Here is a 15,295-nt window from a genome sequence, read left to right as displayed (position 1 = left end):
AGCGCCGCTGATCGCGGCCGGGTGTCAGCTGATTATCACAGCTGACACCCGGCACAATGTGTCAGGGGCGGTCACGTTAACCCCTTGCACACCACGATCAAACACGATCGCGGTGTACCGGGGGTTAAAGGGAAGCATCGGCAGGGAGGGGGCTCTCTCCGTGCTTCCCTGACCCCCCCACTGCAGCGCAATGTGCAGTGCTGCTGCGGGGGGCTCTTTCCCTGCAGGCCCCCAAATCCAAGATGGCGACGGGGACCTTCGGGGCCTGCAGGGAGCCGGCTTCCTCAGTGCCTGCAAAGCGCAGGCACGAGGAAGCCTGCTGCACTGCCTGTGACAGATCGCTGACCTGTCACAGTGATCTGTGATGTGACAGATCAGCGATCTGTCACATGACAGTGATGTCCCACCTGGGACAATGTAATAAAGTTAAAAAAAAGTGTTAAAATAATTTTAAAAAAATCGCCAAATAAATTTAAAAAAAAAAAAAATATTCCCCCAATAAATTCATTTTTTGGAAATAAAAAAAACAAAAACAATAAAAGTACACATATTTGGAATCGCCGCGTCCGTAATGACCTGCCCTATAAAACTGTCCCATTAGTTAACCCCTTTAGTGAACCCCTTAAAAAATAAAAATAAAAAACGAAGCAAAAAATAATTATTTATTATTGTACCGCCGAACAAAAAGTGCAATAACATGCGATCAAAAAGACGCATATAAATATCCATGGTACCGTTAAAAACGTCATCTTGTCCTGGAAAGAACGAGCCGCCATACAGCATCATAAGCAAAAATATAAAAAGTTATGGCTCGCAGAATAAAGCGATGCAAAAATAATTATTTTTTATATAAAATAGTTTTCATAAAACTGACAAAACATAAAAAACTACCTAAATGAGGTATCGCTGTAACCATACCGACTCGAAAAATAAAACCGCTTTATCAATTTTATCGCACGTGGAACAGTGTAAACGCACCCCCTCCAAAAGAAATTCATGAAACGCTGGTTTTTGTTCATTCTGCGTCCCAAAAATCCGAATAAAAAGCGATCAAAAAATGTCATGTGCCCAATAATGGCACCAATAAAAACGTCAACTCGTCCCGCAAAAAATAAGACCTCACATGACTCGGTGGGTCAAAATACGCAAAAATTATAGCTCTCAATATGTGGTGATGCAAAAACTATTTTTACAATAAAAAGCGTCTTTTAGCGTGTGACAGCTGCCAAACATAAAAACCCGCCATAAATAGTAAATCAAACCCCCCTAGGGCTAGGGTTAGGGCCAGGGCTAGGGCTAGGGTTAGGGCAAGGGCTAGGGTTAGGGCTAGGGCTAGGGTTAGGGCTAGGGTTATGGTTAGGGTTAGGGTTAGGGCTGAGATTAGGGTTAGGGGTGTGTTGGGGTTACGGTTGGAGTTATAATTGGGGGGTTTCCACTGTTTGGGCACATCAGGTGCTCTCCAAATGCAACATGGCGTCTGATCTCAATTCCAGCCAATTCTGAGTTGAAAAAGTCAAATGGTGATCCTTCCTTTCCAAGCTCTACCATGTGCCCAAACAGTGTTTTACCCCCACATATGGGGTATCAGCCTACTCAGGACAAATTGCAAAACAGCTTTTGGGGTCCAATTTTTCCCGTTACCCTAAGGAAAATAAAAAATTGGGGGCAAAAATATTATTTTTGTGGAAAAAAATGATTTTTTTATTTTCACACCCCGGGCGTTATAAACTTCTATGAAGCACTTGGGGGTTCAAAGTGCTCACCACACATCTAGATAAGTTCCGTGGGGGGTCTAGTTTCCTAAATGGGGTCACTTGTGGGGAGTTTCAATAGTTTAAGTACATCAGGGGCTTTCCAAATGCACATGACACCCGCAGACCATTCCATCAAAGTCTGCATTTCAAAACGTCACTACTTCCCTTCCGAGACCAGACGTGTGCCCATACAGTAGTTTTCTCCCACATATGGGGTATCAACGTACTCAGAACAAATTGGACAACAACTTTTGGGGTCCAATTTCTCCTGTTACCCTTGGGAAAATAAAAAAAAATTGGGGACTAAATGATCATGTTTGTGGAAAAAATTAGATTTTTTTATTTTCATGCCCGGGCATTATAAACTTCTGTGAAGCCCTTGGGGGTTCAAAGTGCTCACCACACATCTAGATAAGCTCCTTAGTGGGTCTAGTTTCCAAAATGGTGTCATTTGTTGGGGGTTTCCACTGTTTAGGTATATTAGGGGCTCTCCAAAGGCAACATGACACCCGCAGACCATTCCATCAAATTCTGCATTCCAAAATGTCACTACTTCCCCTCCGAGCCCCAACGTGTGCCCATACAGTAGTTTTCTCCCACTTATGGGGTGTCAGCATACTCAGGACAAATTGGACAACATCTTTTGGGTCCTATTTCTCCTGTTACCCTTGGGAAAATAAAAAAAATGGGGACTAAAAGATCATGTTTGTGGAAAAAATACGATTTTTTTATTTTCACGCCCGGTCGTTATAAACTTCTGTGAAGCACTAGGGGTTAAAAGTGCTCACCACACAACTAGATAAGTTCCTTAGGGGGTCTAGTTTCCATAATGGGGTCACTTGTGGGGGGTTTCCACTGTTTAGGTACATCAGGGGCTCTCCAAACGTGACATGGCGTCCGATCAGAATTCCAGCCAATTTTGCATTGAAAAAGTCAAACGGCGCTCCTTCCCTTCTGAGCTCAGCCATGCGCCGAAACAGTGGTTCCCCCCCACATATCAGGTATCAGCGTACTCAGGACAAATTGCACAATAAATTTTGCACTTCAATTTCTCCTGTTACCCTTGGTAAAATAAAAAAATTGAACCTGAAGTATTTTTTTGTGAAAAAAAGTTAAATGTTCATTTTTTTAAATATTAAAAAAATTTCTGTGATGCACCTAAAGGGTTAATAAACTTCTTGATTGTGGTTTTGAGCACCTTAGGGGGTGCAGTTTTTAGAATGGTGTCACTTTTGGGTATTTTCTATCATATAGATCCCTCAAAGTGGCTTCAAATGTGATGTGGTCCGTAAAAATAAAATGGTGTTGCAAAAATGAGAAATCGCTGGTCAATTTTTAACCCTTATAACTTCCTAACAAAAAAAAAATTTGGTTCCAAAATTGTGCTGATGTAAAGTAAACATGTGGAAAATGTAACTTATCAAGTTTTTTGTGTGCCGTATCTGTGTGATTTAAGGGCATAAAAATTCAAAGTTGGAAAATTGCAAAATTTTCAAAATTTTCACCAAATTTCCATTTTTTCACAAATAAATGCAAGTTATTTGAATGAAATTTTACCACTAACATGAAGTACAATATGTCACGAGAAAACATTGTCAGAATCACCGGGATCCATGGAAGCACTTCAGAGTTATTACCTCATAAAGGGACAGTGGTCAGAATTGTAAAAATTGGCCCGATAATGAACGTGCAAACCTCCCTTGGGGCATAAGGGATTAATGCCGCTAGTGTGGAGCGATACCTTCCGATACCGGGAAATATCGGATCGGATTGAATCAGACCGATACCCCAAAATTATCGGGTATCGCCGATTCCGATACCGGAAACCCATGCAAGTAAATGGGGCACAAATATTGGAATGAAAATAAACCCTTTCTTTCCTTGCACATCCAGTTCGGGAGGGGGGAAGAGTGTGGGAGGTGCGTGGGCGGAGACTGTGCATGTGTGCAGACGGGGTCTTACGGGCCTCTCGGGGTTCTGTGCGGGCCTGCTGGGGGTCTGTGCGGGCTGCCGGGGGTCTGTGTGGGCCTGCCGGGGGTCTGTGCGGGCTGCCGGGAGTCTGTGCGGGCCTGCCCGGAGTCTATAGGACCTGCCGGGGGTCTGTGTGGGCTGCCAGGGGTCTGTGCGGGCTTGCCGGGGGTCTGTTCGGGCTGCCGGGGGTCTGTGCGGCCCTGCCAGGGGTCTGTGCGGGCCTGCCGGGGGCCTGTGCGGGCTGCCGGGGGTCTGTGCCGGCCTGCCGGGGGTATTTGTGGGCTGCTGAGGGTCTGTGCAGGCCTGCCGGGGGTTGGCTGTGTGTGCAGGCATCGTCCGATGGGACTACAAGTCCCATCGGGCTATGCCTGCTACAATGACAGTGATTGACACATTAGCCAATGATGGGACAGTAGTAGTCCCATCATCCGGCTAATGTGTTGAATGTAAAAAACAAAAACAAAAAGACATACATACTACATACATACTACATACATACTACATATATACAACATACATAATACATACTACATATATACTACATTCATACAACATACATACATACTACATACATACTACATATATGCTACATTCATACAACATACATACATACTGCATAATACATACATACTACATTCATACAGCATACATACATACTACATACATACTACATACATACAACATACATACAACATGCTACATACATGCAACATACATACATACAACATACATACTACATACATAGTACATACTACATACAATACATTCATACAATACATACATATAGACATATAGTACATATAACATAGAGTACATACTCACCATCGCTTGTCACTTTGATCCCCGAAGCCAGTGTCATCTGTAAAAAATATTATAATAGCAAACAACCAATATACTCCCTGATCCGCAGAAATCCACGAATGTCCCACGACGATCTCCCGTGGAGAACAACAGCATCAGCTGATGCGACCGCTCTCTAGGGGCTCCAGGAATACAATAACGGGAGGCAGGTATCCTTCTGCACTGTATTCCTCCACCACTGTAAAAAAATAGTCCCTAGTCTCACTTTTGGCATTGCTGTGTGAGAAAGTTCCTACGCAGCTTTTGCCATAAAGTGAGACCAGTGAACTATAGTAACCTCTTAGTGATGCACTGCAGGAGATCGTCGTGGGACACTCGTGGATTTCTGCGGATCAGGGAGTATATTGGTTGTTTGTTATTTTAATATTTTTTACAGATGACACTGGCTTCGTGGATCAAAGTGACAAGTGATGGTGAGTATGTACTCTATGTTATATGTACTGTATGTCTATATGTATATATTGTATGAATGTATGAATGTATTGTATGTAGTATGTATGTAGTATGTACGTTGTATGTATGTAGTATGTATGTAGTATGTATGTATGTATGTATGTTGTATGAATGTAGTATATATGTAGTATGTATGTATTATGTAGTATGTATGTATGTATGTTGTATGAATGTAGTATATATGTAGTATGTATGTAGTATGCATGTATGTACGTTGTATGAATGTAGTATATATGTAGTATGTATGTAGTATGTAGTATGTATGAATGTAGTATATATGTAGTATGTATGTATTATGTAGTATGTATGTATGTTGTATGAATGTAGTATATATGTAGTATGTATGTAGTATGTATGTTTTTTTTTTTACATTCAACACATTAGCCAGATGATGGGACTACTACTGTCCCATCATTGGCTAATGTGTCAATACTTATAGAAACATACAGGCCATTAACACCCAGAAACTTATGAAGAACTTTCAGTCTTCATTGGCCCCTATCTCCTCCCTCTCACGTCCTGATTCTGCATTGAAGCATTGCAATGAAACAGTTCAAAGTGCCCTGGATGAATTTGCACCTCCTATAAATAGAACACCATAACACAGACGGCAACAACCCTGGCACGCCCTGCAAACACGCTTCCTGCAGCGGTGCTCCAGGTGCGCTGAACGTCTATCGAGAAAATCCAATCTACACGAAGATTTCATCCATTATTAGTTTATGCTTACAGTAGAACATACAACACTGCCCTTCACCTCTCAAAACAAACATATTTCAACACCCTCATCACCTCACTGTCCAATAACCCTAAACGTCTCTTTGACACTTTTCACTCTCTACTCAACCCAAGAGTACAGGCCCCCTACCATGGAGCTTCGAACTGACGATCTGGCCAATTACTTCAAAGAAAAAATTGACCAGATCCGACAGGAAATTATCTCCCAATCACCTCATACCATGCACTGTCCTCTCTCCCCCACTGCATCTAGCTCACTCTCTGATTTTGAACCAGTCACAGAAGAAAAGGTAAGCAGGCTCCTTGCATCTTCTCGTCCAACCATTTGCACCAGTGACCCATTTCTGTCACATCTCCTCCAGTCTCTTTCCCCTGCTGTCACCCCTCACCTAACTAAAATATTTAACCTCTTTCTCTCTTCTGGTATCTTTCCCTCCTCATTTAAGCATGCCATCATACATCCACTGCTTAAAAAACCATCCCTCGACCAAAACTGTGCCGCTAACTATAGACCTGTCTCTGATCTTCCCTTCATCTCTAAACTCATGGAACGCCTGGCCCACTCCCGTCTTATCCGCTATCTCTTTGATAGTGCTCTTCTCGACCCTCTCCAATCCAGTTTCCGCTCTTTACACTAAACTGAAACTGCCCTCACTAAAGTCTCTATTGATCTACTAACAGCTAAATCAAATGGTCATTACTCCATGCTAATTCTCTTGGATCTCTCTGCAGCATTCCACACTGTGGATCATCAGCTCCTCCTCACTATGCTCCATTCCTTTGGCCTCAAGGACATCATTCTCTCCTGGTTCTCCTCCTATCTCTCTGACCGCGTCTTTACTGTATCTTTTGCTGGTTCCCCCTCCTCTCATCTTCCTCTTACTGTTGGGGTTCCTCAAGGATCAGTCCTAGGCCCCCTCCTCTTCTCTTTGTACACTGCCCCTATTGGTCAAACAATCAGTAGATTTGGTTTCCAGTACCATCTCTATGCTGATGACACCCAATTTTACGCTTCTTCTCCTGACATCACGCCAGCCTTTCTAGAAAGCACCAGCGATGTCCTCACTATATCTGAAACTGAACTTGTCAAAGACAGAACTCCTTATTTCCTCCTGCTACTAATGCACCTATACCTGACTTTGCTATTTCCGTGTGTGGTTCCACTATTACTCCCCAGCAATATGCCCGCTGTCTTGGGGTCATACTTGACTCCGAGCTTTCCTTTGCCCCCCACATCCGATCACTGGCTCGCTCTTGTTATCTGCACCTCAAAAACATTTCTAGAATTCGACCTTTTGTTACTTTTGACTCCGCAAAAACTCTTACTGTTTCTCTTATTCATTCTCGTCTCCACTATTGTAACTCTCTTCTAATCGGTCTCCCTCTTACCAAACTCTCCCCCATCCAATCTGTCTTGAATGCTGCAGCCAGGATCATAATCCTCACCAATCGTTATTCTGATGCCTTTACCTTGTGCCAGTCATTACACTGGCTACCCATCCACTCCAGAATTCAGTATAAACTTATTACCCTCACCCACAAAGCTCTCCATGGCTCAGCACCACCCTACATCTCCTCCCTTGTTTCAGTATACCACCCTACTTGCGCCCGCTGTTCTGCTGATGACCTGAGGTTAGCATCCTCAATAATCAGTACCTGCCACTCCTGTCTCAAAGATTTTACACATGCTGCGCCAATTCTTTGGAATGCACTTCCCAATTCCATACGATTAGTCCCCAATCCCCACAATTTTAAGCGTGCCCTGAAAACGCATTTATTCAGACTGGCCTACCGCCTCAACACATTAACCTAATCTATCCCTGTGTGGAAGAGCCAAAAGTTTTACAATAACCAGGCTCCCCGCATCATGTTTCCACATGCTTTATGCATCCATTAGCCCTCTGTGTCCGTACTGTTACACACTTAACATTATGGCTGGTCCATATAATCAGGGCAATTGTTACCACCCACCTTTCGTGTCTACCTTTTTCCTCATAGATTGTAAGCTTACGAGCAGGGCCCTCATTCCTCTTGGTATCTGTTATGATCTATGTGATTATTGTTATGCTGTAATGTCTATTGTCTGTAGAAGGATACATGAAAAGTTATTATTTTGTGATCACTTTTACCCAAGTGACCCTCAACCCTTATATTTGATATGTGGTCTGGCCTATGGGCTAATTTTAGGTCTAGCAGTGCCCCCCTTCTTGTTGGGTCCTGAACCAGTTGTGAAAGGTAATTGCCCTTCATAGCTGTCAAATACCTTTTACCTTTGCTGGAACTGCAGTTTTCTGTTGCCAAATGCATTTCATGGTAGTTGAAGTCCCCCATAATAATGACTTCTCCTTGAGTCGCTGCTTCATATATTTGTTTTACGAGGATTTTCTCCGTTGCTTCCATTATTTTTGGAGACTTATAACAAACCACTATCAATAATTTATTTTTCCCCCTCCCCTTATCTCCACCCACAGCGACTCTACATTTTCATTAGATTCACCTATATAATCATGCAGGATGGGTTTTAAGGATGATTTTACATAAAAAAACACACAACCCCCCTCATTTATTTGTGTGGTCATTACTGAACAGACTATAGCCCTGTAAATTAACTGCCCAATCATGGCTCTCGTCCAGCCATGTCTCATATATCCCCACATGTCATAATTGTGTTCCAACAAAATCAATTCTAATTCCTCCTTTTTGTTGGTGAGACTTCTGGCATTAGTATACATGCACTTTATATATCTCTCTGTATCTCCATTCTTTCCTAAAATCTTAACTGTTCTAACCCCACCCCTCACGCCACCCACAATTTCTTTATTTGTGCCCAGGTCACTATCTGCACTATCTTCCCCCCTATAAAAAGAATACCCCCTCCCCAATCCCTAGTTTAAACACTTCTCCAACCTTTTAGCCATTTTCTCCCCCAGCACAGCTGCATCCTCCCCATTGAGGTGCAGCCCGTCCCTAGCGTTAAACCTGTAGCCAACTGAGGAGTCGGCCTATTTCTCCAGCAACCCAAACCCCTCCTTCCTACACCAATTCCTGAGCCACTTATTTATCTCCCTAATCTCCCATTACCTTTCTGGCATGGCACGTGGTAAGGCAGTATTTCAGAGAATACCACCTTGGAGGTCCTTGCTTTAAGCTTGTGCCTAATTCCCTGAAATCATCTTTAAGGACCTTCCACCTACCTCTAACTTTGTCATTTGTGCCAATTTGCACCATAACAGCTGGGTCCTCACCAGCCCCTCCCAATAATCTTTCAACCCGATCAGTGATGTGTAGGACTCGATCACCAGGTAGGCAGCACACTGTTTGACGGTCCCTGTCTTTGTCAAAGATTGTCCTACCTGTTCCCCTAATAATTGAGTCCCCCACTACCAGCACCTGTCTGGCCTGCCCTGCTCTCCTATTTCCCCCCTTACTGAAGCAGACACTCCTCCAGCTTTCAGAGGACATGCCTTGTTGCAGCAGTGCTACCCCTGTACTGACACCCCCCTCAGCTGCCAACTTAGCAAACTTATTGGGGTGTGCCAGATCAGAACTAGCCTCCCTAGCACTCTTCCCTCTACCCCATTTTCTAACGGTCACCCTGCTAGCTGCCTCACTGTCCTGCAGCTCCTTACTACCATCCTCCCCTACATCTTTCCAATTGAGCCTCTGCTCAGTGAGCAGCAGACTCCTTTCCATATTGCCTATGGATCTCAGTGTTGCCAGCTGCACATTTAGATCCAGTACCTAGGTTTCCAAATGCACAACATGCTCACATCTCACACAGCAGTACACAACCTCGACCGGCTGTTCAAGGATTGCATACATGTGGCAAGATGTAAACTGGATGGCATTGTCAATAATGGAGCACATTTCCTAATGGGGATTGCACCAGACAGAAAAGTTAATTAAAATTAAATATAAAGTATTAATAAAATGTAACAGCAATTCCGTAATACCTCCCTTGTAAGCTCCCTGAATCTAAAGTCACTGAATCACAAGTCACACACTTACCACCGTTCGCACTTATGCTCTGGTCACACTCAGCTCATTCAAACTCACAAAGAAGAAAAGTTAAAGTTTTTTTTTTTCTTCAGCAGCAATCCACCCTGCAGCTCAATACACTTCCAAAGGACCATGGAAAACCTTTGGAGGGATTTGAAAGTCCGTGTTGCCCAGCAACAGGCCCAAAACATCACTGCTCTAGAGGAGATCTGCAATCTGCATGGACGAATGGGCCAGCATACCACCAACAGTGTGTTCCAACCTTTTGAATACTTACAGAAAACGTTTGACCTCTGTCATTGCCAACAAAGGATTTACAGCAAAATATTGAAATGAACTTTTGTTAATGATCAAATACTTATTTTCCACCTTAATTTGCAAAATAAATCTTGCCAAATCAGACAAGGTGATTTTCTAGATTTGTTTTCTCATTTTGACTCTCATAGTTGTGTTCTACCTATGATGTCAATTACAGGCCTCTCTCATCTTTCTTTTTAAGTGGGAGAACTTGCACAATTGGTGGCTGACTAAATACTTTTTTCCCCACTGTACATCATTTCAGTCTATCTATCCCATATCTACCTATCTATCTAGCTAACTACCATTCTATGTATATTTATCCATCTACAGTAATTCACAGAATCCAAAGTTTCTTAAACTTCCCAAAACCACAGCCATGCATACCTTAAAGGGGTTATCCAGTGCTTGGAAAACCCCGTTTGAATCTCCAACAGTGTCAGCACTAGATCTGCCGGGGATTGTGTAACATTGCCTATCATCAGTCTGCGGCTACTTCACTTTCCCTCTCCCGCCTTTGGACGAAACACATACATCCAGAGGAAGTGAGAGGTGCAGCTTTCACTTCTTCTGGATGCATGTGATTTGTCCGAAGGCGGGAGAGGGAAAGAGAAGTCTGCACTAGAGGAGCACTACAGCTGTTTATGATGAGCGGTTCTGTACCTTTAATCTACTTGTCAGAGTTATTGATAAACATTCTACCCCAGGTCCCTTTTCCTCACAAGAGGAGCTGACAACACTTCATATCATAGAGGACCATACTGTTAATGTGACAATTATTCAGCATCAATATCAAGAAATGTTAATGATAACAAAGTAAATTTAAAACACTTAAAAAAAGTAAAAATACTGTTCATCTTTCATGAATTTTAAAATTATTTTAAATAAAGTGTTTTAAATTTATTTTATCATTAACACTTCTTGATCTTGACGCTGCATAATTGTCCTTTGTCATAGTTTTTGCATCACTGTAGAATGAGAGGTGATACTTTTGCCTCAGCAATTATGAGAGCATTGTTTCTGGAGCTGGTATTGTTCATTTTGGCCTCATCTATCGGTATGTGGGGTATTGTGGGGACACCAGCATTGTGCCAAAGAAAAAGAACTGTACAACTGCTAAATGAGGTTGTATGAAAACTAGCATTGAGTTGTTAACACATTACTCCTTTTAACAATTTATTATGCTCCAGTAAAGACTTGCATTTAGTAAATTTGTAATTTAACCCCTTTACCCCAAACCTGTTTTTGCCTTCATGACTAGGCCAAATGTTACAATTCCAATCAGTGTCATTTTATGAGGTAATAACTGTAAACACTTCAATGGATCCCACTGATTCTGAAACTGTTTTTCATGACATATTGTAGTACATGCTAGTGTTAAAATTTGTTCGATAGGACTTGCGTTTATTTGTGAAAAAATCGGAAATTTGTCAACTTTTTTTTTAAATTATTGCACTCTGCTCTTAACCCCTTCATGACCAAGCCTATTTTGACCTTAATGACCATGCCATTTTTTGCAATTCTGACCAGTGTCCCTTTATGAGGTAATAACTCAGGAACGCTTCAACGGATCCTAGCGATTCTGAGATTGTTTTTTCGTGACATATTGGGCTTCATGATAGTGGTAAATTTAGGTTGATAATTTTTGCGTTTATTTGTCAAAAAATCAGAAATTTGGTGAAAATTTAGAAAATTTTGCAATTTTCAAATTTTGAATTTTTATTCTGTTAAACCAGAGAGTTATGTGACACAAAATAGTTAATAAATAACATTTCCCATATGTCTACTTTACATCAGCACAATTTTGGAAAGAAAATATTTTTTTTTAGGAAATTATAAGGTTAAAAGTTGACCAGCGATTTCTCATTTTTACAATAAAATTTACAAAACCATTTTTTTTAGGGACCACCTCACATTTGAAGTCACTTTGAGGGGTCTATATGGCAGAAAATACCCAAAAGTTACACCATTCTAAAAACTGCACCCCTCAAGCTACTCAAAACTACATTCAAGAAGATTATTAACCCTTCAGGTGTTTCACAGGAACTAAAGCAATGTGGAAAGAAAAAATGGACATTTTAATTTTTCCAACAAAAATTTTTTTTTAGCATCAATTTTTTCATTTTCACATGGGAAACAGGATAAAATGGATCCTAAAATTTGTTGGGCAATTTCTCCTGAGTACAACGATACCTCATATGTGGTCATAAACCACTGTTTGGGCGCACGTCACTGCTCATTAGGGAAGGAGCACCCTTTGACTTTTTGAATGGAAAATATGCTGGAATATTTAGCGGTTGCCATGTCGTGTTTGGAGAGCCCCTGTGTGCATAAACATTGGAGCTCCTCCACAAGTGACCCCATTTTGGAAACTAGACCCCCCAAGGAACTTATCTAGATGCATAGTGATCACTTTGAACCCCCAGGTACTTCACAAATTGATCTGTAAAAAAAAAAAAATACTTTTTTTTCACAAAAATTTTCTTTGAGCCTCAGATTTTTCATTTTCACATGGGCAACAGGATAAAATGGATCCTAAAATTTGTTGAGCAATTTCTCCTGAGTGCACAGATACCTCATATGTGGTCATAAACCACTGTTTGGGTGCACGGCATGGCCCGGAAGGCAAGGAGCACCATTTGACTTTTTGAATGGAAAATTAGCTCCAATCGTTATCGGACACCATGTCGCATTTGGAGAGCCCCTGTGCATCTAAACATTGGAGCTCCCCCACAAGTGACCCCATTTTGGAAACTAGACCCCCTAAGGAACTTATCTAGACATGTAGGGAGCACTTTGAACCCCCAAGTTCTTCACAAAAGTTTATAACACAGAGCAGTGAAAATAAAAAATATTTTTTTTTCCTCAAAAATGATTTTTAGCACACTATTTTTAATTTTCACAAGGCTAACAGGATAAATTGGACTCCAAAAGTTGTTGTCCAGTTTGTCCTGAGTACGCTGATACCCCATATGTGGGGGATGACCACTGTTTGGGTACACGTCGGGGCTCGGAAGGGAAGTAGTGACATTATGAAATGCTGACTTTGATGGAATGGTCTGCGGGCATCATGTTACATTTGCAGAACCCCTGATGTACCTAAACTGTAGAACCCCCCCACAAGTGACCCCATTTTGGAAACTAGACCCCCTAAGGAACTTATCTAGATGTGTGGTGAGCACCTTGAACCCCCAAGTGCTTCACAGAAGTTTATAACGCAGAGCCGTGAAAATAAAAAATATTTTTTTTCCTCAAAAAAAATGATTTTTAGCCAGCAATTTTTTTTTTCACAAGGGTAGCAGGATAAATTGGACCCCAAAAGTTGTTGTACAGTTTGTCCTGAGTACGCTGGTGCCCCATATATGGGGGGGAACTATTGTTTGGGCACACGTAAGGGCTCGGAATGGAAGTAGTGGCGTTTTGAAATGCAGACTTTGATGGAATGGTCTGAGGTAGTCATTACGTTTGCAGAGCCCCTGATGTGCCTAAACAATAGAAACCCCCACAAGTGACCCCATTTTGGAAACTAGACCTCCCAAGTAACTTATCTAGATGCCTGGTGAGCACTTTGGACCCCCAAGTGCTTCACAGAAGTTTATAACGCAGAGACGTGAAAATTAAAAAAAAAATTTTTTCCACAAAAATATTTTTTTAGCCCCCAATTTTTTATTTTCCCAAGGGTACCAGGAGAAATTAGACCCCCAAAGTTGTTGTGCAATTTTTCCTGAGTACGCTGATACCCCATATGTTGGGGTAAACCACTGTTTGGGCACACATCGGGGCTTGGAAGGGAGGAAGCACCGTTTAACTTTTTGAACGCATAATTGGCTGGAATCAATGGTTGCACCATGTTGCATTTGGTGACCCCCTGATGTGCCTAAACAGTGGAAACCCCTCAATTCTAACTCCAGCCCTAACCCCAACACACCCCTAACCACAGCCCTAACCCCAACACATCCCTAACCCTAATTCCAACCCTAACCATAACCCTAACCCCAACAGACCCCGAACCCTAATCCCAACCCTAACCATAACCCTAACCACAAGCCTAACCCTAATTCCAACCCTAACCCTAATTCCAACCCTAACCCTAATTCCAACCCTAACCCTCTTTCCAACCCTAACCCTTTCCAACCCTAACCCTCTTTCCAACCCTAACCCTCTTTCCAACCCTAACCCTCTTTCCAACCCTAACCCTAACCCTCTTTTCAACCCTAACCCTCTTTTCAACCCTAACCCTAACCCTCTTTTTAGCCCTAACCCTAACCCTATCCCTCTTTTCAACCCTAACCCTAACCCTCTTTTCAACCCTAACCCTAATGGAAAAATAAAAATAAAAATATTTTCTTTATTTTATTAGTTCTGCCTACCTATGGGGGTGATAATCGGGGGGATTATTTACTTTTTCTTTCATTTTGATCACTGTGAGAGTGATCAAAATGAAAGAATGGAATCTGCAGCCGGCAGATTCGGGCGGGCGCACTGCGCATGCGCCCGCCATTTTCAAAGATGGCAGCGCCCATCATCCGGACCTGAGGGACATCGGGAGGGATGGGGGGACTCAGGAGGTACCGGGGGGGTGAGGGGGGATCGGAGGCTGGCGCGGGGAGCAGAGGGAATGGGAGGGGGGCAGATGATGACAGCGGTGGCAGATCGCCGCTGTCATTCAGTTGCGGGGGGGCGATCGCCGGTGGGGGGGAGTGGAATCGGTGTCTCCATCCATGTCCGATGCTACAGCAGCGTCGAACATGGCTGGATTGTAATATTTCATCAATTTTCATTGATGAAATATTACTATCGCTCTGATTGGCTGTTTCACTTTTAACAGCCAATCAGAGCGATCGTAGCCATGTGGGGGCGAAGCCACGCCCCCTGTGGTGAATTACAAAGCCCCCCTGTATCTGCGGGTCTGGTGACCTTTCAGTGACCCCGATCACTTGCGTTTATTTGTGAAAAAATCGGAAATTTGTCAACTTTTTTTTTAAATTATTGCACTCTGCTCTTAAACCAGAGAGTTATGTCACACAAAAATAATGAATAAACAACATTTCCCACATGTCTACTTTACATCAGCACAATTTTTCACATACTTCTTTTGTTGTTAGGAAGTTAGAAGGGTTAAAAGTTAACCACTGATTCCTCATTTTTCCAACAAAATTTATAAAACCACTTTTGTATCGACCACATTACATTTAACCCCTTAACGACCAAGCCATTTTGTA

This window comes from Dendrobates tinctorius, unplaced genomic scaffold, assembly GCF_039654945.1.
Source record: "Dendrobates tinctorius isolate UK_male_01 unplaced genomic scaffold, ASM3965494v1 ptg000162l, whole genome shotgun sequence".
Taxonomy (NCBI): Eukaryota; Metazoa; Chordata; class Amphibia; order Anura; family Dendrobatidae; genus Dendrobates; species Dendrobates tinctorius.
This window is presented reverse-complemented; position numbering follows the sequence as displayed.